Genomic DNA, 27,407 nt, shown 5'->3' with positions numbered 1-27,407 from the left:
TGATTTCTAGATTCACTAAATGAATTAGGACTGTATTTCCTGCAAGATCAGTTTAATGCTAGGAAAAGTTTTCACAGTTTATGCCTAATCAAGTTTCTGTGGAAGGCAATGAAGTTGATTCTGGTTTGAATTAAATTCTTGCCACTAACGAAAAAAATACTTTGTAGCTGGATACTTCAGAAGTGAAACCCATACAATGTAAATCTTGCTGATTCACCTACTTCAGATACAGTTGGCTAAAACCAATACGTATTTCAGATTTGCTATTAGGCACTCACAATCTTAGTGCTAGGGGGCAGAAGAACGTATGTAAAGAGCTTCTGGGTACTCTTGAGGCCATTGTAAAGCCCATTGAAGGAGAAGGAAATCTGCCTACTGACTTGAATGGACTTTGTCTCTCTTAATGCTCAACAGCTGTAACAAGGAAATTAATTTGTTTAACCTTTTGATTTAAACCATTTCTAATATTATGTTTCTAGGAATTAATTTGTTCATATAAATCCTGACCTTTCTTGAACAGATGGTGATAATGATGACAATGAGATTGTTATTGAATGGCATATGGGAAATGTGAGGCCCAAATAATGTATTTGATTGCTGTTGATCAAGCAAGAACCTAATTTGATCACAAGGATGTTTTATTTGAATAAATCTGTTGCAACCTGAAGTTTTCTGTAAAAGTTTCAATACTCTTGACCCTGACTAGGCTCTTAGATATGTAGTTGTTTGGTGCATACTCTTTTGATAATACTTTCCTGAACATAGGTTTTAGGGCTGTATTAAAGGCTAAATTCCAGTTGTACAAAATCTAAATTGATTAGTTATAAGCCTCAGTTACATTTAAAGTACTTATGGCATGTGCACCTTTTTACTTTTTTAAAATTTATTTGTATTGAAAAATAACATGGTAGCAATCTTAAAAAAAGAATATGAATTGTAGATCTCTAGTCTTTGCAACAATTTGGTGGAACAGTTTGTAGTTGTGACATACTGATGCCTGACACAGCAGGCAGAGGATAATACTATATAACCTGAAATTTCCCAGCTTTTTGCTATTTCTCTTGGCAGAAATAAGAACTGCATAAACCTGGCTTGTCTGTTGAGAATACTAACTGAAAGGTGGTGGCAAAGCTATTGTCTTCAATGTGTGAAGTATTATTCTGTATGTAAACAGATTAAGAAATGTCTCTTATTTCCATTCTCTTTTTATTTTCAGCACAAAATTACACAATTAGTGTTTGTGTTTCTATTAGGGATTGTTTCATCTGGTAGGGATGAGAATTTATAATGAATTTTACAAGGAGAAAAAAGCCTTTAGTAGAAGCAGTCATCCCTAGAGTAGGAGGGTAAGGTTTTACTATTCCATTAGAACTGATTGGATATTTTTTTTCCAGGAGGGAGGGGATGTGATCTTTTAGTTCTAGATTGCTACTTGGTATATTCAACCACAGAAGGTCACTAAATGGGTTTAAATTCTTACATGAGGATGGTGTTTTCCAGAACAGTTTGTGAGTAACATATGTATGTTAGTGTTTAGATCAGATGTATCACCACATACTAGTAAATTTGCAGAGATATGTGTGGTGAAATTAAATAAATTAGGGGGGCCATCTGTTACAGAGGATTATCTTTAGGTTCTTAAAGGCCAATTTTAGCACCAGGATTACTACAGTTTGTTCAAATGGCTGTGGATTACAGTTATACACAGGAGAGATTAATAAAGAGTGATATAATTTACTCCTGTTTTTATCTTAGTTAAGACTAAAATGTATAGTAGATTTCTGCTCTTTAAAAAAACAAACAACCAAACCTCTACCATCTCTAAACTAAGTGCATAAGGAAGGATGGACTTGTTATTAATTTATTTCTGTATATTTGTACCGAAATTTCCCACTATATGGAAAACTGTCCCTTTAGGACATAGGGGAACTTGGTGATAGCAGTAAGATTTAAATTTTTTGGGGGTGGTGAAGAAATCTTGTTTGAGGATGTATTAGTATTGTGAATAGAAAAGAGTCTAAATATTGTGTTTAAAAACGGATGTGGAATAATCTGCCGGCGCTGCTATTTTGCTTGTTAAGTATTCTATTCATTTATCAGAAAATAAGTTCAATCTAGGCCTACCTCTGGGACATAAGTGAGCCCACAGCTTGAAAAAAATGACTTCGTTTCTTCTGGCTCAAGAATTAAGCTACCTACCAAGAAAGTAAAATAGGGATACATGTTTCTAGCAACTTAAATTGGTAAAACTGTTCTGCACACTACTTTTAATAGTGTTCCTTAACTATCTGTGAATTGATTTTCTTTGAAAATCATAATGTACTGTCAGGGCAGGTCAACATATTAATGTTTGTCCCTAGTATACTTTCAATAGAAATTTTATAAAATAATAGATGTATATTGGACAGTATTTGATAAACTAATTTGAGCGTTGAAATGCAGTATTTGTCAAATTGCTCATCTGATGAATGCCTGTATAAGCAATGCACTACTAAGTGCCGGGTCTTGCTTTTGAGTCACAGCAACCCCATGCAGCGCTACAGGCTTGGGGAAGAGTGGCTGGAAAGCTGCCGGGCAGAAAAGGACCTGGGGGGTGTTGGTCAACAGCCGGCTGAATATGAGCCAGCAGTGTGCCCAGGTGGCCAAGAAGGCCAACGGCATCCTGGCCTGTATCAGAAATAGTGTGGCCAGCAGGAGCAGGGAGGTGATCGTCCCCCTGTACTGGGCACTGGTGAGGCTGCACCTCGAGTGCTGTGTTCAGTTTTGGGCCCCTCACTACAGGAAAGACATGGAGGTGCTGGAGCGTGTCCAGAGAAGGGCAACCAAGTTGGTGAGGGGCCTGGAGCACAAGTCTTATGAGGAGCGGCTGAGGGAACTGGGGCTGTTTATCCTGGAGAAAAGGAGGCTGAGGGGAGACCTTATCGCTCTCTACAACTACCTGAAGGGGGTTGTAGTGAGGTGGGGGTCGGTCTCTTCTCCCAAGCAACAAGTGATAGGACCAGAGGAAATGGCCTCAAGTTGCTCCAGGGGAGGTTTAGGTTGGATATTAGGAAAAATTTCTTCACGGAAAGGGCTCTCAAGCACTGGAACAGGCTGCCCAGGGAAGTATTTGAGTCACCATCCCTGGAGGTATTTAAAAGGTGTGTAGATGTGGCACTTAGGGACATGGTTTAGTGGTGGACTTGGCAGTGTTAGGTTTACGGCTGGACTCTCTGATCTTAAAGGTCTTTTCCAACGTAAACGATTCTATGATTCTACATACATCAGTGTTAAGAAAAACGGGGGAAGCAGCCATGCAGAATAACACAGACCTGATGCCCTGTTTCCAGTGGTGTAAACAGATGTTCTACTCTGTTCCAACTATTTCTCATTCTGTATTAAACCCCAGGATTTATTCACACTCTCTCTGTTTTTACCTAAGTGTCTTTACTCTGTCTGGTAGATGGTGTACTTCTCCCTTGCCATGTGTTTTGCCCGCAAGGGTGCATTTCTTTCCATACTTATTGTTCCTCTAGCCGTTTGATTCACTGTCTTTGCCTGTAGGTTTGTTTTCCATATGATTACATTTCCATCCCATTGAGATATCTACGGTGGAATATTGTAGCATAGCCCCCACCCTGTGTGTTTTTCAGCTTTCATAGTTTCAAACTGAAAAACAAAATGTGGGGAAATATGACACAAAATGTATAAAATAAGCAATGTGTTCAGCCACAGAGGGATTGCTGATATGATTTGCAGCATGTTTGGGATGTGCAGCGAGAATACTCTGAGAAAAGTATTAGCACTTATCTAGGCCTTCCCTGAAATATGGTAAAGCATGCCATTGTTACATTTAAAATTGGTCCAATAGATGATTCTTCATCCCGGCTTCTTAAATCAATGAACAAGATGTAGCTGAAGCCAATTTTCTTTAGCCATTCTTTTAAGAGCTATGACTGAATCCACTGTTTTGTATACTTATTTCAGTGCCCCAGTATGTCTCTTACCATGATCAATGGGAAGCTTCTATTGGCTTCAGTTCTGCCACATTATCTGCAAAATGGCACAATTTAAGTGACGCAAATCTTTTCCTAAGAACACAGTGATAAAAATCGTATACCTGGTAGAACATTTGGAGGGATGTAAATAGTAATATACGCTATGGATCTCAAAAATCTATCTTTTTTTTCTGGGAAAAAATAATAAGCTCCAAATATTTCAGATTTAGTCATTCTGGAAAGATTTCTTTTATATTTAAATAATCAATGGCAACCTCAAAATCAGGCTATATTTTATTGTTGTATAGAACTTGCATTTGGTCACTAATTCATCTGTTCAGCTTTTATCTTGGATTCTTTGACCCTTCTCTTTATTTATAATTGCAGATTTACAGTGCATGTTTTACTAGTGTATAGGGCTGCAAGCATATTTTTTACCCGTGAAAGAATTTAAAGCAATCTTCAAAATGTAAGTGTTTACAACTCTCCCAATTATCTTAACAGCACATGCTTTTTAAAAAAAATTGCTTCCTCTCTACAAATAAAGTACTAAAAACCTTAGCCTGAAGATGAAAATTGTTCCTGCAGTGGGAGTTTATTTTTAAACTGTAATAGAATTATTTTTAAATTTAATAGATCCTATTTTCTTTTAAGGTCTGGTAATTTCTTGAGATTTATTAGAGCAGTTACCAGGTTTAGTTACGTACAGACACGGACTAAGATTTATAGCAGAGAACATTTCCCGTGTGTCAAAAAGGTGGCTGATGCCGGGTTGCGAGGTTCAAGGCATTGCCCATTTTTCAGTACAGCCTAGGTTCCCATCTAAATTTATCACCTTTTGTTGCTAGGGGCATGTTATTGTGCCCGTGATACGTCTTTTCTTGTAAATGTGCTTCTGGTTCAGCTTCCTTGCTCCCGAGATTTTTCTATTTTGGTTCCCTGTGTCATGTGATCCCCCTAGCCAGTGAAAGCCCTGCAGAGGGAATGGCAACAGCCTGCTGGGATCAATGTAAGTCAGAAAAAACTCTTGGTTTTTTGCAGTTTCTGTCCCTCACACTCAATTTTAACTGCTGCTTTTACCCCGAACCTTTGCTGGGCGCACCTAGTAATACCTATGGAAATGCTTAGAAGTTAGGGTTTTTTTGTTTTGATTTATTTTTTACTCTTTCTAACGTTACTTTTCTTACTATGTTCCTTTTTTCCTGTCTCCTGCAGGGTAGTTGAGAAGCCTAAAAAGCAACAGAAAACAAACCAAATGCATTACAAGCGTTGCCTAAAGTATGTTTTAAGTTTAATAAGGAATATTTCAGGTGTAGTAATACTTTGTTTAATGTGTGCTGTAAACGGTGTCAAAAATCCTACACTGCAGTTGAGAAAGAATGATGTGACCACCCCCCCCCCGTCCCCGTCCCCGTCCCTTAGCCAAAATCGATCATTTAGGTAGGAGGACAACAGTAAACAAAATGATCTGAAATCACATGCTGGTGCCTTGGCCAACTGGCTGAGAATAAAGGTTAAAGGACTTAATTCAATTAAAGGGCAGTCATGGAGGTGAGGCAGTACATAATTTTTCTGGTATGAATGAAGTGAAATACTGTATTTTGCTCTCAGCCAATGCTGAGCAATACTTATGCTATAAGATATTGAAATCGTGCGTTTGGTGAGATTTGTCATTTTATTGTAAAGGCTTTTCTTGGTGCAAGGTGAGAGTCTTGTCTTTCTATTTTTTAAGACAGGCTCTAAACTCAGTAGGTGAATTTTACCTCATAATTACTACTGAGTAGTGGTTTTGTCTAATTTAACTATATATATATTTTTTTTCTTGGATAAATATGATTTTCCAAAAATCCTTCTCTCCCATAGTAGGATAATAGGTATGTTTTACTTCTTTTCTATTGAATTGGATTTTTTTGGTTTTTGTTTTGATTTGGTTTAGTTTTCTTGTGTTTTTCTTTCTTCCAAATTACATGTGCTTTCTTTGGAGTTTATTTTTAAGTTTCAAAGACTTATTTTAAATTAGGATCCCTAAGTGATATGCCTTGATATCATATAAAATTTTGAGAATGAGAGTTTGTGAGGAAGACATAATGAAATAAGCTGGAATCTCCTGATATCCCTTCATGCCCTGTAGCCCAGACCCCGTATTGCATCACTTGGAGGTGCAGAGGCCATTACTGCACATTATTTTATCTGTGTTGCTGATCTATACCCTAATAACCAGGCATTAGATGAAGGACTGTTTGAAAATCTTTTTCTTCCCTCCCCTAAAATTCCATTTTGAACAGAGAAATTTCACTTAATTATTACACTGAAGTACAAAGAGCAGTGGTGACGTATGTTAGTTTTTCAATCCAGTTCCTCTCATTGTCATAGGCGCTGAAAAAAAAAATTATGATGTTCCACATTCTGTGTTAGTTGAATTGCTGCACCGTCAGAAGTGCAAGAGCATCTATGTGTAAATACCTGACTCAGAAACTGAAAACAATTAGGAAAAGCTGTTCTCATTATGCAAACTGGATGAAACTTAGGACCCAATCTTACAGACTTTGTTTAAAAGTTTGCATTGTTGGGTTTGTTGATAAAGTGAAGCAAGTGCAGGAGAGAAGCTTGTTTATACTGCTTTATAAAAAAATGTATTTCTTCATTGGATGATAAAGCAAGTACTAACCCAGTGTTGCTTATTTGCCTTTGCTTCATGATTTTGCACAATACTGACATGCACATAATGGGAATTTTGAGACCTTCCCTCAGAGCTGGACTGCCTGTCACTTCCCATAACTCAATGCTAAGGCTTGTGAACATGAGTCCCCAGCTTAAGAAATGTGCCCATCTCTGTGGTAACCAGAGACACTGCAACTAGTAAAATACAGTGAGTTAGATTAGAGGGTCTGTGATATCACTTTTTTTTTTTTTGCCTACTGGTTTATTTAGTTAACTTCATTCGTGTTCATCCATCGTCTTTGTTTGTGAAAAGGAACATAAAAAAATATTAAGAAAACGAAAAGAGGGAATAGAAAAAAGCTTTTTTTACTGTGAGAGCAGTCAAACAGTGGCACACGTTGCCCAGAGAGGTTGTGGAGCCTCTGTCCTTGGAGATACTCAGAACCCAACTGGACACAGCCCCGAGCGACCTGCTGTGGGTGACCCTGCCTGAGCAGGGGGTTGCGCTAGATGACGGGGACCCTGAGGTCCTTCCCAGGTGCAGAGGTCCTGTGAGTCTCTGAGAATTTCCCCCCCTCAGTTTGGAGAGTTAGACAGCACCGTTACTTTGGGGTGGGGATCAGCAGTCACGTGTGGATTTTAATCTTAGACTGTCACTCTCATATTTTAGACCTTATCATTTTCACTGCCTCCGTTGGGTCATTAATCATTCATTTGGAGTGATGGCCATGCATGTCTCGCTGGCAGTGCCTAATGCATGCCCCTGAGATGTCACTGACGAGCAAGTGGCTCGTGGGCAGCGAGCAGGGTTTCTCAGTCAGCTCTTCCTCGCAGCTATTCCAAGTGACTTCTGGCAGCAGTCTCTAATCCCATGTCTTTAGCGCTGCCTCCTCAGGCACCACAAGTGTAGCACAGCGGTGGGGGGAGGCACCGATGGAAAGAGAATGAGAAAATTAAGAGGAAAATTAGGGAGAGTACTGTGGGAAAAGCGTAAGCGGAAAGTGAAGGGACAGAGCCAACGTGGACTGGGTTCCTATGCATGTCTTGCTACTCTACTCGTATCTCACCGTGGAATCTCCAGCAGCTGAGGAAGGGGTACTGGAGCTTGCAAAGGCCACGCCAGGGTGTGTGGAAGGAAGGGAGGAAGAAGCAAGCCTCACGGGAGCCCTTGGAGGCTATGGAAAAAAATTAAGCCCCAGTCCCATATATGGTACGTGGAGTTGTACTCTGGAGGCCTGGTGAGTGGTGCAGGGAAACATGAGATCATTTGGTAGTAAATGAAAGTACAAAAATAGTGAAAACAGAAGTTCAGATTTTTTTTAAATATATATGTACACATAAATATAAAATGCACTTGCCAAACATTAAAGTGTGGAGAGTTCATTTAATACCTTTCACACTAACATATGAATATAAATTTTAAATAAAAATGGCAAAAGGTAGTAACTTGACTCGTGTCTAAGAAAGATGATTTTAAATCTTTCTGCCATAATGCTCTAGGTGATGATTTTGCTTAAATATTGTTTATCGTGGTGAGATGTGAGTACTTGTCCTGAAAGCTATTGCCGACACAAAACCAAACGGGTACAACTGTGAATAAATTCAGACTGGAGCTGGAAATGTAGATGGGTTCAGCTTTCCAGGGGAGGGGGAGGCTAGGACATGTCCCTGTTTACAAGAGGCACAGTGAGCCAGCTGCAGGAGGGGAAGGCTCGGTAGGAAGGATTACACTCAGTGACTCAGAAGGCCATTTCCATTTCTGGCTAAATAGGTTAATTGAAATTTAAACACAGTATTTTTTCCTGAAGAAGACAGTTTAAAAATATGACCATATATTTTTCTCACCAAATTATTCTTCCCTGCCCCCCTGTTTTGGAGGGCAACACTGCAGATGAATGTGGAGGAAATTTGTGCAGTGCTTTCCTGTAGATGGATATGAGCATTTGACTTTGCAAGAGGGAAATAATCCTCTTTATTAGTTTTAGGAAAAAACACCACATTCCAAGGAGCCAGTAGCTGTGGCAGCTCAGTCTGGCAGCATTCAGCTGATGCTTGGTAACTAGTCTGAGAAAGAAGAGAAAAGATTTTTAAATAAGTACCTGATATTAAACAATTTGCTAGCTCTACAAGTTATATTTATTTCTTTTGTTTTTTTGGTAGCTAGCATTTGTGTATTATAGCTTTTGGAATTTGCAGTTCTCTCTAATCTGAAAAAAGTCCTTTTTCTTATCAGATGCTAAAAGTAATTTTATTTATAATTTCCCAGACCTATAATTTGGGTTGTCTCTGCTATTTGTTTTTTTCTTTTTTAATTGTTTCTGTTGTTACCATTACTTATTGCAGAAGGTAGATTAACAGACAAAAGGACAGAATTTTGTCAGCTCACCTTTTAAGTATGTTCTAGAGTCTAAATGATAAAACTTGGTTATTTTTTTAAAGTGAAAATAATCTTTGGTTTTGAAAATATCTTTTTGTGGGATTTTTCTATATTTTTATTACTATGCAAATATAACTAATTGTTTTAGTGGAAAGTCCTACAGGTAATAAAAATACCATTTGTCTTGTGTTCATTTATCTTAAAAAATGGAATAGTTAAAGGAGAATAATCTACAAAGAAATAAGTCTGGAATTATGCAGATATGTTTCAAATATTTTGTTTTTTAAGAGTCCAATTACATTTCTATATAGAGCTACTAGTTTTGTGTGTGTTCGGTTCTAAATAGTTTTCATTCACAATTTTTATGGCTTTCAATAGCACAGCTCTTACAGGTTAGATCTGCTAAGATAGCTTGTGGACTATTGTAACTGTCTATTCGGTCTTTAATGTCATCTATGGCAGCCAAACATAAACACTGTGAAGCCAAAATTGACCAGACTTGAACTTTGGCAATTTTTTCAAAGCACTTGGTTTGAAATCCAAACCAACAGAGAACTAGAATCTTCTTTAGATTTTGTTTGTTCTCTGAAAGTTTGTGGGTAACTTTGGTGTAACTGCTTATAATTTTGCCTTGTATGTTCTTGAAGTGCTGATAAACAGGTTGTGTCTTTACAAATCAGATCATTGAGATTTTGGTTTGCAGTGATACAGTAGGAAGCATTTCATAGCCGTGTCTCATTTTATTGGCTTCACCAATTTTGAGTTAATGGACTTGAATGATATTTGCGGGCTCATCTTGCTATATTGTTATAAATCAATAACCTGCTTATTCATTCCAAAATACCATTAATCTTAGACTGTGCTGCTGCCCACTATGCAAATATATCTGTAACTGATGCCAAGCTGTGTCCCCACCATCCCAAGAAATCACTCACTTTCTGCTTGTATTGACTACTTCTGGCTTTGTCCGAAGGGCACTTTCTGTACAGGCATTGATATCTTGCCTGGATGCTTTTGGATATGAAAGCAACTATGAACTCTTGATTTCATGTGGTCATTAGAGAGCTGATAGCACATTTCACAAAAGTAAGGAGTGATAACGTTTTTGTCTTGGCCAATGCGACTGTTCTGTTTTGTCAACCTAAACTCTTCCTGTAATTTAAACTGGGCATATTTCTTATGGATTTGCTTCTCGTCCTGATCTGTCACATATGTCATTACGTCCTGTTAGGCAGCTGCCTTGCACCAAACGTGACTGCATTTCAGTGACATTTCTGTGTATATTGGTGTACTAGACACACAAGAGCTTGCACATGCATACACATGCACACACTTTAAAGCAGGAGGACATCAAAGGCACCACTTAAATGAAATTTTGTAATTTTATGACATATGAATTGCATGAGTTCATAATGATTTCCTTAACACCTTGCTTTCTCGGGTAGTCTTCCTCTTAACAAAACATTTGCTGTTGCTTACTGGCACAGTTTTGTATGCAAAGTGTCCATCAAAAACAATGAAAAAGTAAGTTACGGGAAAAAGGAAGGTTGGCACATATGTAACAGAAGATTACTTTCATAATTCCTTTTGGACTTTTGACAAAGAACTGTCTTCTTAAAAAAAATATTGATTTGTTTTCTTCCTTTCTTTCTTTTCTCTTGAAACCTAGCAACATGAAGGATGTACTTGTAAAAATGCCTTTAAAAATAAAACAGAAAAAGCTAGAGAAAGCTGAGTCAAGAGAGACTCAAGGAAATTTATGAATTAGATGGTGAGTCAGTTATGATATTCTTATTTTTTTATAAAGGAGGAATAGGCACAAGCAACTAATCTTTCTTCTCTCAGGGATTAAACTGAGGCAAGTAAAAGAAAAACCATTCAGCAAATTCGTTCTTTAGTAACTTAAATGATTGAAAACTAGACCAAACATTGGACAAGTCATTATATTCAAGGTAAAATTTTTGTGCTTGGGAAATGTATACATTATGAAGTGAGCTCATATCAGCTGCCTGGTGTTATACAACCCTTCAACCCAACCTGTTGCCATTGTAAATCAACCAGGGTCTTGTTCTAGTAAGTGCTGGTCTGATTTATGTTCTCCCACTTGGGTGTCAGGGTTGGGGTAGGACAATGCCCGCTGTGCCCTGCTCTCCTGGCATGGCCTTCCTGGTAGGTTTCCAGCCATTGGTGTCCATCCCTGGGAATGTCTGGCAGTGCTGTGGTGGGACAGTGAGGGCCTGATGTCCCAGGTAGCACATAATGCCAGACACGTGGTTTGAAACTGCCCAAAGAACCAGTCTTGTGTTCAGACCCTAATGTCCCCATGAGGGGCAGGAGTGCGTTTGGCATGCTTCCAAAGCAGAGATTTCAGTTTAGTTTACCCCCAAATGAATCTGGTTTTTGTACACCCCAGCTGCTCTGCAAACCAAGGCAACACAAGGTTTGGAGAAATCACTTCAAAACCTCACTACTGCTGTGAATAAAACCAATAACATTGGTACAGCTTATTTTTATTAACTAATTGCCTTCCCTGTGCTAGCTAGCTAACCTATCACTAATTTGTCTCAGCACTGTATCTGCTCTGGCAAGTCAAATAACTGCTTGCAAAAGACTGAACCTTCATACTTAAAGCTACCTCTGCTGTCACAGAAACATAATCAAAGGGAAAAGCAGACAGTCTGGATAAAAGTGGAACATTCTTTCTCTCTCAAAAATACTTTAAATCTAATTATGTGTCTAGTGATAGAAGTCTTGTGCATGTGACTGAATTACTGTTAGTTGCCTCAAAGGCTTCTTGCATGCAAAGCAACTCACCTCTCTTCATCTAAAGAGAAGCAGAAACATACAACAGCATTAAGCAGAAACTTATTTCCGCATAGGTAACGCACTAGGACTTGCTTCTGCGTAGACACAAGTCATAGTGCATCTGCTATGTGCTGGTAAGTTTTTGCTTTAGTTTCATTTATTGAATCCAGCCTAAGTTGGATGGCTAACTCAGTACTGAGCTGTCATAGCAACCAGCTTGTGTAATTTGTTCACAGTGCTTACCCACACTTATCTTAAAGCCCAGTTAGGCTGTTTTTCCTCTTGTGGACAGGCTGATCTAGAGCTTCACCCCTCTGGCAGCTGAGAAGCTTGTAACTTCCATACTAAACTAGTTTGCAGTGCCAGCTTGCTTTCTTTGGCTTAAATACCTTTTAGGACTTGATGTTTATGCCTAATGTATTTATAGAAAGTAGTCAGATTTCCTCTTATCTTTGGGTTTTTTTTTTTAGTCTAAATAAGCCAAATTTTTAGCCATCTTTTAATATACTCTTCAACCTCCAGATCTTTACTGAATTCCAGCTGCCATTTCATCACTTACTTTATGTTGTGAAGTCCTTTTCCAACTTCTTGCAGTTGGCCCTCACCCTTACTACCCTAACATAGTATCATCAGCAAACTTAGTTACATCACTATTCACCCTCTTTTCCAGGTCTCTTATTGAAATATTAAATAACAGGGGCACTAATAGAAAGACTTCCCCTGTGACCTCTCTCTATTGAAAAAGCCTAACCATGAGTATTTGGTTTTGTGTCCTACCTTTCAGCCAATTATTTAGCCCCGTGGGGCCTGTCTGTAGCATCTCAGTTTCTCTGAGAGCTCTTGGAGACAGAGCTTGTTGAATGACTTAATTTAATTTCTTTTCACATTTGTATTGACTCCAGAATAAAAATTCTTTTAGGGAAGCTCCCATGATGACACTTCTCCAAATATTGTATTTATGGATGCTCTCTAATAGTGTTCCTTCTAGCAATTTCTGTTAATTTATCCAGTAGAGATGTCTGGCCACCTGTTCTCAGCTATCTTAGGTTTACCTCTACTCTTCCTCCTTTCCCAAATCATTTTAAGATTTGACATCCCATTTTGTCTTTTTTTTCTGTCCTTGGATACTGAGAACTTCACCCTTGAATTCCTTTAAAGCTCACCAGCTGGTCCTGGTGACTTCTTATTGTTCTCCCTGTGGATTTTTCTATAATCTGTTTTATTGACACTTTCAGACAGATCCTTCAACAACCTCCCCTTAAGAAAGGTTCTGTTGTTTGAATTTATCTTAAGATCCTTGCTATGAGCATGGATGCAAAACCTTCATTTACTTTTTCTGTTATAGCCTTATTTTCTCTCAGTGCTCTTTTACATCTTTATGTTTCAGACCTCTGGATACTCTGGCAAGCTTCCTGATCTTGATGTACTTAAAAAAAAAAAAAAACCACCCAAAAAACCCAAAAACAAAAAACCAAGACAAACCCACAAAACCCCTTGCAAGTTATTTCTCAAACCTTTTTGGCTTGTCTTACTGCATTTTTCCATTTAGTCTGGCAGAGTTTTATTTTCTTTTTTATTGTCCTCATTAAGACACCAACTTCAGTTTTTTTGAAGAGCTGCTTCAAATAACCTCTTACATTGGTAGTTAGCTGTGTTGGTTTTCCATATGTTTGCTCTGCATCACTCAATATATTCTGTGTACTATCTATAAATGTTTTGCTCTTCTATTTGTCCACTTGTTAGTTCCTTTATAGCAACTTCTCTATGTCTATGCAATTCTTACTTTTCCAATGAAGCAGTATTTTAGGGGATTTTTTGGCTTTCCTTGCTCCTATATAGATGCTTAATTTAATTTAAGGGTTCTGTGACAGCTGTTACAAATTGCCTCTTTGGTAACAAAATTCCTACATATGGGGCCCTGTCAAATTATTTGCTTATCTTGTGGGTTATGCATAGGTTTTGTTTTACATTCATACACAACCTTGATATTTACTTGATTGTATGGGAGCATTTTCTGTCTACCAACATGGTTCATCTTGTCTCTGAGGTTTTTTAGAATATATAGCCAGTCACCAGCCACAGCATAGTTGGAGAAATCAGGAATAGTAAAAGCATACTGGGTGTTCCCTTTCATGTTCCTCTCAGTGCAGGTTTGTTTTAATTCTCTACCTTTTTAAGAGCACCATCAGTAAGTTTTCCCTCTTCCCCCCACTTCCCCCCCCCCCCCCCCCAGTAGTGTCATGCAGCTGAATATCTTCCACTACTAAGGATGTTTTTTTAACAGCTACATTTTGTTTCTTGCTTTTCACTCTAAATGTGTCTTCAGAAGTTGTGCTGTATCATGCATCTCCTGTGTTACCTTCTTTTTAATACATTAGGTTCTAAAATATACCAGCTAAATATGCCCTAGTGGCTTTATTAATTGCTGATAGGTTACTAGCTCAGATGTTTTCTGCCCCTCCCCGCCCCCCCCCCCCCCCCCCGGACGTCTTTCTGATTTACGTGGTGACCAAGTTACTGAATTTGATATGCTGGGATGGAGTTTCTGCATAGTTGAAGAGAGTGTAGTCAAAATAAAGTCACCTTCTTGCACTTGCAGCCATCTGAAGGAGCTGGAAAACCGCAGCACAAGGTAGGTAGCTCTGAGCAGCAGTGCTACTAAGGTTTCCACATCACCGTGTCTTGCAGTCCGTCATGTTGTTCTCCTCTTGGCTCTGATCACTCTTGGCATCTGGATGCTGTAAGAATTTGTGAGGGGAACCTCGGGGAACACATCTCTCTGCTGTAGCATTTGCCTTATGGACAATTCCCTCAGTATAAACACAGGGCTTTTACAGTCCTGTTTTCAGAGCTTGTGTGGCTGAAAAGATCTGCTCTGAGCATCCAGGCTGACTTGCTGTGTAGCACAACCTATAGGAGCTCTTGGAGTTATTTTCTTTTTGAAATTTTAGAGAGTTTAGGAAAGCAACTCTTTGCTTCATTGTAAGATTACTTTAAATCAGTCTGGACAAGCACAGAGTAGTTTTCTGATGGGTAATTATCTGTACTGTTAATAACTGCCATTTATTTCTGGCCTTTATATGTGTTATCCCAGTAGATGGTGTGTCAGTGACAGAGGCAGATGTGACTCTTCTTGCTATTCCATTTTTCCCTACCGAGCTATATTACATGAGGATGACTCTAACCCTATGGGCACAGGGTGATATTGGCAGCTCCTGTTCAGCTGTCTGCTAGTGCTCCAAATCTTTGTCCGTTGCTTCTGCTCAGGACAGAGCACTATGTCTAGCAAATGGCTTGCTTCCCCCCCAATACATGCTTTTATGTTTAGGTGTAATGGAAATGATGTTGTTTCCATGAAGGGAAGTTATAAAACACTCCATGTTGTTTCTCTTCATTTAAAGTAGTATTTTTTTATTTATTATTCTTCCAAATATTGTATTTTTCTGCACATCTGGTCAGTAATGCTATTATTCTTGCATTCATGACCCTAAGGAAAACACAAAATAGTACAGCTGCCAAACAGAATCTACAAATTGGAGTAGGACATGCTTGGTTGTTGATGTTTCTCCAGTCACCATTGCATTTTTTAAAGTCTAATAAACACTTTTCGTTCATTTTAATATATGGCAATTTGTTTTGTTTCATACTTTTACCTTAGTCAAATTGTCAGACTGTTGTAGCAAATGTCTTACAGTAGGCAAAATACATTACACAATGCTATTGTTCTCATTGGCGAAATATCTTGTATTTATAGTTATTCAGTTAGAGGGGAATCACTGTATACTTACTTATAATATACTTATATAACCTTAATGGTTTATATTATTATATTAGTCTCTAATTCTTAATTGAAACCTTGATTTCCCAACCGGAACAGACTTACTGAATGCTGCTGTGGGGTTTTTTGCATTACTTTTATTGAGAATACCAATGTTTCATTTTAGGAATTGTGTGATGCCAACATTAGGATTCTTTTTTGTTCCCTAAATATTTTAGAAAACTGCCTTCCTTGCCTGAAGTGCTGCCTTATTTTTGTGTCCCTTTGTTTCAGTTTTTAATTTTCTAGAACTCCTGAAATGATGTCTTATATCTGTTTTCACTTTACAAATATAATATCTGCACATATTTAAGTTTGCCATAATGGTTCGAGAATCTAAAGTTTTATTATCCCAGACTATTATTAAATTTATAATTTTTCACTCGTTCATCTTCTAAACCAAAGATGAACCAAATTTTATTTTCCTTTTTATTTTTTGAACTATGGTATTTTGATGAATTATAGCTTTTCGGCAAATGCTTGCTCTCAACTGATTTTAGTCCTCGTTGCTTTCGTATCTGTGAAACTGCCTCTTTAAAATTAGAAAGGGGTTGTGGGGGTATATATATATATATATGTATATATATGACTGATTTGGACTTGATGCTATTTTTACCTTGTTGCAAATTGTTATCATCAGTTGCATCTATGTGATTGTAAACTTTTTTGCTACATGATTATCTCTTCTTCTTTTGTCAAAAGATATGTAATTTCCCCATGTTGGATCCAGCAATTTTTGATTTGATAAATTATGGTGTATGATTTTTAGGCTATGCAAAGATTCTTTAACATTGATAACTCATAGGAAAGCCTCCTTTGCCAAGGATGGCTCATGTTCTGTGTTTAGTTTCACTCTAGTCTTCTGCTGACCTTTTTTCTTCTTTCTTTAGATATTATTGCTCTTTGATTTGTTACTTTTCTTTCCTGGATTGTTAATTCCTCTGTCTTGCAAAATATATCATTAACTTTATTTGTAGTGTGCTTCATATATTTAATAACATACTTGAAGTTAAGAACATAAGAGCTTTTCTGGATCTAGGCCCTAGTCTCTGTTGCTTTCTGTTTTATGACCACTTTTATCTTGCTTTTCACTTTCTTATCACTCATTCTTCTTTTTATATTATTTCCTTACCTTGTCTACACATCCCACATCTCTCATGCAATTTCCTTTCTTGGCTTCTCTTCCCCCCAGCACTCCTTTTTCAGTCCTTTCCATCTGTCCCCACGTTTTATGGCTTTGAAGAATGACTTACATTATCAAAGTTACCCTTCTTGGGACTATATTCATTTACAGTGTCATATTACTATTAAAATGGCCTACCTTGAGAAAATATCTGTACTTTTGAAGTGATGTGTACATCTAGAAATATTAGGAATGCAGTCATTAACACCCAATTTTTTTTCTTTTTCTTATTTCTAGTACAACTTTGGGGTTATAATATTGGAATTAGGAAAACTCTGTGGATACAGTGATTGATAATGTTTTCGTGACATGTTCCCTTTCCCTTCATGGAACTGTTGATACTGCCATCCTAAAAAAAGCAGTCAGTGGGGACATGAAGGAATACTATGGGTGAAATGAAGAGCTAATACAAAATGCATTCACTATTCTGCATTGTCAGAGTTCATAGATTCATGCAAATTCATCGAGACTCATGAACTCTAAGCCATGAACCTTGCCCCCATTTGGTAAATGAGAACATTGACATTATTTCCTACTTGATGACAGGTTCTTTTCATTCCATTTCTCCTTCTCTTCTTCCTCCCTTTCCTCTTACTCCCCCATCCCTCCTTCTTCCCTCCCTTCCTCATAACAGAGCTGTTCTGTTCATACTAGAATGGCTGTTAAATTGAAATAGCAAAATAAGTCAGCTCTTTAAGTTGCCCGCTAGCTTTGGAGGATGTTAGCCTGTTCTGGGAGTCCTTAATTAAAATAAAATATTAATAAAAGAACATGGTGGTTTGCTTTCAGCAATTTTCTTCACTTTTGCTTGGCAACGAGAACAGGAAAGTTGATTTTCCATTCTGTTGATGGTATGTATTTGAACCAACACCTTCGTTGTCTTAGTTGATCCAGATGTTTCAGCCTGTGAGGTAAAGAAACCTCCCTTGTCTGTGTTATGTTTTGTTTTGGTTTTGACCTGTGGGTCAGTTTATAAGGCAATGTGATGCATAGCCTAAACTAGACACACAGGACTCCTCCATCCCAGTGAAGGATTTCTTGCATTCTTCTGACAAGCCTGCCCTTTCTGCAGAATGCAACATAGCAAATGCTCGTAAAGAAAACTTGAAGCGATGTTGCCCATCTTTGTAGCCTTCTTTTTCCTGGAAGCAGGGGCAAGTGAAGGAAGAATTCACCACCGACTCAGCTGAACTGCTCCCAGTGCTGCTGTAAAGTTCCCCTGGTGGGATGCACTCTGGCCTGGCTTAGGCTGGAGGGCGTATTCAGCTTTGTTGATGCAAGTTGTAATGCACGGGCTGAAGCGTTGTTAGTTGTGTGTTTCCAGACTATTTCTCTCCAACAACATAAGGTTGCAGTTACCAGTCAATGCCTCGTTCAGGAGGAAACTCTTTAGTCCCTTTGCTGATGAACTCTCTGCTGGCTGATAGTCACCACTTTTTTCCTCTTGCTTATTTCCTTCTCGTTGTCACCATCTGTTTTATTTTTTGCTCTCTGTCTTCTTTCCTCCAGGCTTTAGCCTCTGCGCTGCCCCTCCATTCTCACTGCACCTTCTCAGCTGGTGACACTGCTGAACAAGACTTCACTGTCTGCCCCGTCTGGTAGCTCTCTGCCTGCGTGCTGCTCCCTGATTCCTTCATGGATGGCCCTCGCTCCTCTCTACGACAGGGTCTGCTGAAGGGAGAGGACTTTTGGAGGTCTTCCTAGAGCCTGCAGCTACCAGCTCCATCACCTCTGCAACTGATGTGAGTGGCAGGGAGGTTTGCACATGTTGTCTTGAGCAGGGAGGAGAAACATAGCCAGAATAGTGAAATGTTCAAACAGCTCAGTTTGAGAAAAAAGTCAGAAACTTCTTCAACGTCTTGAATGGACCAGGAAATTTTGATTAATTTCATGGTTCAAAGATGGTCTTGGTTGCAAAAGTGTTTTCTGACAGTACAAAGAAGTCGAAAGGAAAATTAAGCTAAATTTAACAGCCTTCAATTTCTGCACCTTATTCTCACTTCAAAGTAAGTCTAGCTGCCACAAAATCTGTGTTAAAGAAGTGAATCACAAAGCTGCAATTTTTATAAATACCTCTGAAGGAACTTTTTTTTTTTCTTTGGAGAACAGCTGCTTCCTTCTCTGAGTCTGAACAAGTATTGTGAAAGACTTAGGCTTCATTCTATAATGGATATATTTATATATATACACACACGTGTATATATGTATGTATGTGTGTGTGTTAATTTAGGCAGGGCTAGTGCTAGGTGGCTGTGGTATGCCTTTAATTAATGAATATTGACAGATTTCTTGAAAACTTCATGCTGGTGGTGCTATAGTAATGGGAAGTCTTGTCTGAGTATTATTGGGCACAGCTGTTCATCACAGACACATCTTTGAATGTTTTATCATTATGTCTTCAGTTTATCTTTATAAGGCTTTCTACTTTTTAAAAGATTTCTAGTTGTTTGGAAAACAGCTTCTGTATCAAACTCCTCCTCAGAAGAAAGCACCCTCTATACACCTTGTGTTTTTGTTTTTTTTTTTTTTATTTCCAGCCATCCTTGCTTGGTTTTTTTTTCTTCCTCTCTTCTCTTGCCTGTTTGTTTGTCTGGGTACCCTTAGCAACATCTTTTACTAATGGAAAAATAGCAATGCTTTCTGTAGTCTCACTGTGATTGAATCAGAAACAGAATTTACTTGACAAAGCATTTAGGTTTTCAATCCCACTGTTCCTTCTATCATCCTGAACATTTAATGTTGTGTATCAGGGAGCTCTACGGACTCTTAATTTGTCTTTCTTTATAGTTGTTATTGCAACCTTACCTGTAATTAAGGAGTGGAAAAACAGCCAACTGTGCATAGTAGGATCTCTGTCTCTGGATTGGATGAAGAAGTCTTCACCTTTATATTTTGTAGAATTGCATATTATGGATTGCAATCTCCAGAGAAATCACTTTGCAGTGTTCCTCTATAGAGACAAAAGGGTCACACAATGAAAATTCACTGTTCTCTCATTTTGTTCCTGAGAATTCTCTGTAAGAATAGCAGTCTCAATTTTTGCATCAACTTCCTTAATTCTGGAGGCCAGGGGGTGCTATAGGTATAGGCATTATAATCTATGTAGGTTTAGTAGTCAATATAGAGGGCTCATTAAACCTGTTGTATTTTTTATTTTCTTGCTGTTCTGAATTCTGAGTGTTTCATTTCTTAACGAAATTATTTCAGTGGCAGAAGGTGTGTGTATGTATGCATGTCCTGATTTGGCTTTAGGCAGGTCCTTGGATCTCTAGTACAATTTGTATGTATATGCATCTTATCTGAGTGAGGGAATGGATAAATGGGGCTCAGGCCTGGGAGTTCAGCCCTGGGAAATGATGAACCTTATATTGATCATATGATTTCGTTTGTTAAGGGGAGAGAACTTGCAGCATGGAATGAAATGGGAGAGAAATATTTTATTTCCCAGATAAACCCCACATATATAAGTATATTAAAGAAAAAAAAATATTTGCTTATGTGTGTTTTTTACATTGTTTTAACAGTGGGGAGATTTTGAAAAAATAATTTCCTTAATCAAATCTTTACTATTTGAAAATAAATTTTATTACATTTAAATATTAGGCAAGACTAATTTATTTGAATTACAATTTCTCAAAAGCAGTTAGTTAATCAAACACCTGTTATTCCTTTTCTCCTGCACTAACCATTCAGATGTGTAAGCAGCAAGAAAGTGTATGAGTCTAATCAGTTTTTTATAAAGTGATAATACAGTGTACATGAATGTTCATATAGCCTGAGTGCAAGGGAGACTTCAGTAAATTCACACAGAGCCGATCATATCTGTTTTTGTTTGTGTGTTGGAGTCTCTGATGAACTAATAATTGATTAGACAGATGGTTTGTAGGTAGTAAGACCTGGGCCAAATTCTTTTCAACACCACGTTTTCCCAGAAGTGGTTATTTGAGAATGCACAATTTAAGTCCTGGACCTTTAGGTTTTAATTACCTTTTTATCATAATTTCTGATTTCCTGTTCTAATATGTCACATTATTTTACCGACTGCTGGAAAGTAATACAACTGATTTGAAAAGGCAGCCATTAAAATAATAATTTCTTTATTTCCCATTGCCAGCAGTGCAGGATTAAATGCATATATCGTTCCTGTCTTCAAAGTAGTAGACAAGCATTTTCTCCAGACATGTATAATGCCTGCTAGCTTTGTGCGCATACAGTTGTGCATGTATGTATGTATTTACGCAGAGGTTTATGCAATGTTTTGTTTTTGTTTTTCCCCAAAGGTTTTTGACAGACTTGCATGTCTGTAATAAAAATAATAATTAGTTGCTAATATCCTTTCACATACTAAAATTAATTTACCTGTTTAAAAATGAATTGACTACAACCAAAAAGGCTATGGGCACAGTACATGAATGTTGACATTGCATGAAAAAAGTAAGGCAGTGGTTTCACACTATGCAGAGTTTGTTAGCAATGCTGACTTCAGATATTCCTGCCCTCCTGCTGATGATTCTCAGAGTTACTGTGCCACCCCTTCCGTAGAGCAGGATCCACTGTCTACTGAACTGTACTGTAATCCAGATTAGGGAACAGAGCTAAAAAAGTGAGTTGAAGTTTGTGAAGTGTGTGTATGTGTTCATTTTAGTCTTGGATCAGAGAACCATGCAACCGACCAACAGTTCTGGTCCTACTGAAGTAGTGGCTTAGATTTAGGAAGGAGCTACCAGAAAATGGAAGGCCAAGAACCCTGTAAACCAGAAAATAAGCATTAGGAAAAGGAAACACATTGTCAAAATCCCACCTTCTGCTCGGGGTCAGATGGGCAACCTAAAGGCTCGTTGAAGACAGTGTGCCTCTCAGCACGTTGGTAAGTGCTGACCATGGCATTGCAGGTTTAAAATAGGCAGCAAGAAGGATATGGTCAGTGTTGCATGCTGGGTTTGTAGGTCTAACACATGTATTTTCTTTGCATAAGGGTTTGCCTTTAGTCTTCTTTTTTCTTTTTTAACCTTTCAAAGGAAAAACAAAGGCATGATACTTCTAGGAGTAGAGTCCTCGGCTGATGACTCTAGCAATGACTGGAGAAATGGTTATGGAAGGGGTTTGTCATGAAGCCATTACCTAAGATTAGATAGATTTTCTCTCTTGATCTCTATAGAAATGAATTGTGTCTGACTTTGCTTGTTGTATTGGCATAAAAAGGGTTTCTAGTGTGCAAACCCTGACCTGTGATGATTGTGCATGTCCTTTTCCCCTGAATGCAAACAGTATTAGCTACATTCAGTGTTACAATTTAACTGTCTTTAGTCTGAATGCAAGTTGCTTCTTATAGGTCCTTTGTTAGACAAAATATATTATTGTTATTATATCCAAAATGATTTTTCTTTGAAGGGTCAATTTTAAGTCACCACCAGATTATCTAAAAGCTGATGTTTTCTGTTATTGGTTACCATATGTATCTGAACACTGTATAAATGCATTACTTTCCTGGAGAACTGAACTGCCTCATCTGGGTATCTTAGTGTTTTGGGGGCTTTTTTTTCCTCCTGGTTTGACTCAGGAATAGAAGAGGAAAACTAGAGAGCGGTTTGAAATAAATTCTTGGTGACTGTAGTTTTTTTCAACTCCAAGTCAAGAGGAAATTTTGAGGACATTTTTAAAAGAATAGTGTGCCTGTTGTGGTTATTCTATACATGTTGCTTGCCTTCCTCTTTCCGTTTATTTTTGGAGTGCTGTTTTGTATGAGAATAAGGAAAGTTGTTTTTTTTTGTCATCCAATGTCATATTTAATGGCAGATATCACAACACTCCTTAGTGTGTCAGACAATGTCTGTTGGCACATGTTCCAGCACATTGCCTGGGAAACAATGTGTTTTCTCCATTGACTTTAAAGTATTCTTTCAGCTGTGAAACTGTATTTTAGGAAATCAAAAGCAAAGTAAGCGTAGATGCTTATACTTGATGTCCTCAAGTAGCGACTTCTAAGGATTTAATTCTCAGCTCTCCCTGTGGGTTTTTAATGTGACTCTTTATTTTATGTCCTTTTAAGGCTGATGACAATTGTGGGGGATATTTAGATTTTCATACCTCTGCAAAGATGTTGAACCTAGGCACGCTACGCTTGCTGTTATAGAAGGGCTCTTCCATTCTGCAACATTTTTGAACCAAGTCATGCACTACATCTTTTATTGTGGACTATCTAACTATTTGCTCCATGCAACAATAATTAAGGATATCCTTTATTTGGTCATTGTATTATATCCTGATACATTTTATTTACCTACATAGAGATAGCTAAAATCTGACATTATCACATTTTCTGCACATGTTGCCTCATGTCCCTAAGCAATCAGAAACTATGTCATCATTCCAGTTGGTAGACTCAGACTCATCCCTTCCTGCTTAGGCCTGATATTTCAATCCCTGTAGAGTCTATGCTACTTTTTGAGGTACTTAGCTCATCTGTTTGTTTTGATTAGGCTCTCTTTAACATACAGAGGTACTCTATCTGCTTCTGATGGAGTTGGTTGCTCTACTTTTTCCTGTATATTTTGCATGCTAGCATCACAGGTGATTCACTAAGTTTCCGATACACCCAGGATGTTCATGCCTTCATTTAGGGCTAGATATTGCAGTTCCGTCATATTTCTTTTGCTTTCCAGCATTCATGTGGAAGCACATGTACCAACTTTTTTATTCTCTTAGCACTCTGTTGAAAGTCACAGATTGTTTGCTGTTGCCTGCTTGACTGCTTCCATCCACTGATACTGATTGCGCTGGATTTTCTTGTCTTCATCTGTAACAGACGTGTTGCCTTGTATGGTGTAGTATCTTTTTCCGCATTGGTCTTTTCTTTCTTTTTTGTTTAAAAGCTTACTCATAATCTTCTTTCTTAGTTTTAAGCATCAGCAGCTTGTTTCCTGTTTTCTTCAGCTGAAGACTCCTTTTTGGAGGAAGCAGCCCCAATTCCTAATGAATCTGAATCTCTGTTCTTTTAGCCATATTCTGAAGAAGGTATAAATCTTGGTATTCCACCTCTCTTTCTGATTCTGAGCAGAATACTGTGAGCATTCAGGGAATGCCACCATTGAAATCCTGGTCCTCAACTTGTTTCATAGGAATTTATATTTTATCTCTGTCTCAGTTCAGCTATTCCTCTTTCTTAGAATCATGCATTATCTGCATTTTTCAGACAATATGACAGTATATATATATGACATTCAATGAATTTAATCAGGTCAGAGATTAAAAATGGGTCAAAATGTGAGAAAAGTTCATGTGCTCTTAAAGCTGGTATTATCTTGGGCATTGTGATCTAGTGAAATGGCATTTCATCATCTTGCATGTGGAAATTGATAGAGTGAAAAAGAAAGCATCAAATGCAGTTAATTTCTAGGAAAACTCTCAGGCACTTAAGGAGTGCATAAAAATATATGCGAGTGTTTCCTAACCACCCTGTGTCTCAGAAATACTGCTCTGAATTTCCATGGACCTCTGGCTTAGGAGACATGTTTTAAGGATGGGGAAAAAAAAAAAAAAATCCCCACCCCCTCTGCTTTTCTAACATGCAGAGACAACAAAACTCCAGTCACCTTTTTGTATCTTGCAGGAAAGTGATAACATGCTATTCAGCATGGGCTTCTGATTCTGAAATGATCTCTTCTTTTCCTACCTCTATAGTCTTAGAAACTTCTTGTTAGTAACATCATCCTATTGCTGCACCAATGTCTGAGATTTTACTACAGTTCACAAAGGATTATGATAATTTAAGAAAGAGAAGAAGCTGGCAAAGGGCCTGAAGGATAAAAGGAAAGCTTGCTACTCAGGCAAACAAGGTCAGAAGAACACCTACAGAGAGAAAATGGAATTACATCACCAAAAGCTAACTTGATTCATCTTTAACTTCTCTTATTTCTTTAATTAATCTTGATCCATTTAAAATATAGAAATAAAAATACAACTCTCTTGCCTTTGATAAGCTTTAGTAACCAAATAGTGACCATAATCCTATCAAGTTTCTTCCCAATATTACCAGTACTGCCTATAGTCTATTCATCTTAATGCTTCAATACCTCCTGATGCACACTGACTGTCATCTTTTTTCATGACTCTTAGATGTCAGATATGAAAATAATTTGCCCAAGCTTCTTTCTGACTTCCAGACAGTTGTACAACTAGATATTCTGCATTGATAGATGGAAAGATGGATATGTTTTTAGCTCCATTTCCACCACTGTGTCTTACTCATGCAAATAACACCTGTGCATTCCTGGTTTTAGGGTAATCTGTAGGATTTGCTGAGTAATGGAGAGGAATCCATGTGGGTTCATTTTGTAAGAACCTGTGGGATAATGGAAAGTTTGCTGTGTGCTGCTGGGTGCCCCAAGGAGTTATCCCCCAGGAGGGGTATCTGTCGTCTGCCATTTTTCTCAATCCAATCCCTCTTTGTTTTCATTTAAGTGATGCAGTTACTTCCTATTTTCCAGGGAGAAGGTATAACTCTTCTACTAATTCTTATCCTTTACTCCTTTCCCCCTTTTTTATTGTGGGTGAGGAACATACTGCTGAATGCTTGGGAAAAAAGTAATGTGGAAGACAGAGTTATCAGACACAAGAAGAGAAATTTAGGACAGAGAATAGGAGAGAGAAGTAAAATATGGCTTGGGTCAGCATGGACATTTTAAAGGATGTCCAGACATCACGGTAATGAATGTAACATAAACACTTATTTAGATAAGTCAAAAAGGACAAGTAAATGTCGATTTTGCCGATCAGCCCTTTTAGTTGTGAGGTGTTTGTGCTCCTGTCCTATGGTATGTTCATGGCTGAGAAGCGAGCCCCCAGTTTGGATCTGTGTCTGTCCTGTTAGCTGTATAAAGGGAACGCTTATGATGGGCTGCCATTTTGCTTTCCTGTGCTCAAGGGCTCATGTAGGTGTGTATTGTTATGCCCCTGATTTCACGTCTCTTAACTTAGCACTTGCCCTTGTTTAATTTTAATCATAGTGTTCAGCACTGTTTGCAAACATGAAGCAGTTATGTCTTCTGTCCTCTTGAATGTGAGAATGTCATTATGACCGTGGGTCACTTTGGGCTGCCTGTCACCTGTAGCTGTGGAAATGAGTTACTGTAATCAAGACTGGGTTTAGCTAGGCCCTCAGAAGTTGAGTCTGTATTGAGCGATACTCTTGCTTTTGTGGCATTGTTTCTGCCTTTTATGATTGCATGCAAGTTTTGCAAAACTTTTTAGCTCCTGGTAATAATCACTTGGAAGTAGTCTGCAGCTTTTAAATGTTTCCAGAAGGATTTCTTTACGCTTGCTTTAGAGAAGATTCTCTCCAGGAAGTGCCTCAGGACCTTGTGCGAACATGTCTGGTTTCTACAAAATATTCAGCTAGAGGGAAGACTCTTCCTGTGCTCCAAGGAGAACAGTGGTTACAAGGGTATATCTGCAAGACTGAATTCTGTGGATGATACAGAGACTTCGTGGCATGTTTCCCCTCTAGTTTGAGATTTCTCTGGTTTTGATAAACTAGTTAAAAATACATCATATAAGCTTGCTAATTCTTGCCCACATACTTGGCTCTTAAAAAATGCTATTCTCCTATGTGTTTTCACCAATGGATGTAGAACGTTTCTGAACTACTTTTCTGACATATGTAAGATGCAGTCTGCTTAGACCTTGCTGTCCTATAATCCATGAGATCAAAGACATTTGATTTCATCTCTGAAACAGAAGTTAAGTAGTATATTAGGCTAAGCAAACAGTTTGATTCGAATGAACTCCAAGAACAAAAGAATGGCTACACTGGGTCAGATCAAATGTTTATGTAGCATGATGTCCTGTCTCCAGCAGTGGTAAAAGTGGATGCATATTTAAGGATATAAGAATAGAATCAGTTTATGATAATATTTCCCCAAGAATAATCCTCCAGTATCCAGCAGTTTGCAGCTCAGAGGCTTCCTGAGTTAGTGGCACTATCTTTCTTCTCCTATGTATTACTAGCAGTGTGAATAAGGGGTGGCCTGGAAGACGAATAGGGTAACAAAGAGCTGGATTGCCAAGTTTTAGTGACTGGTAGTCAAGGAAGGTAGAAAATGGTAGAACCTCCTAATTTTGACATGAAGGAAAACAAGTCAGTACACTGTGCTCAAAACATGGCTGCAAGAGAAACAGGTCATGCTGTCAGACTAGACTTCTCTCTGTGTAAGCTTCATAACACCATTCTTAAAACAATTTCAAATGCTAGAGCTTTGCAAATAAGAATAATAGTATTGTTGTGGAAAGGGTGCTATAGGCAGATATCTGCAAGTAAGGTACGTGTTATTTATTTATTTATTTATTTATTTATTCTCCTGCCTTAATGAACCACACTCGTGAACTATGAGAATGAAGGTGGCCTCTTGTTTCAGAGGATGGAAGTTCCAGGGTCTCCCACAGCAATTTCTACCTCAGAGACTTTATTTGTCAGAGGCCAGTTAGGCTAGTCCACTTGTGCCAATTATCTTTCTCTTAAGAGCCATGGATGGCTACTCTATTTCCCTCTAAACCATAAGGTTGACATTACTGCTAACAACAGTTATTACT

At 38.1% G+C, this 27,407-nt stretch overlaps 1 protein-coding gene across 1 annotated transcript in view; it reads left to right on the top strand.

Annotated features, from left to right (window-relative positions):
* The window catches only part of ESR1 (estrogen receptor 1), a 192,718-nt gene that overhangs the window by 18,909 nt on the left and 146,402 nt on the right, over window positions 1-27,407 (top strand). The window lies entirely within an intron of this gene.

This window comes from Buteo buteo, chromosome 9 (assembly GCF_964188355.1).
Source record: "Buteo buteo chromosome 9, bButBut1.hap1.1, whole genome shotgun sequence".
Classification (NCBI taxonomy): Eukaryota; Metazoa; Chordata; class Aves; order Accipitriformes; family Accipitridae; genus Buteo; species Buteo buteo.
Note: the sequence above shows the minus strand (reverse complement) of the source record. Positions and strands in the feature narration are given on the sequence as shown.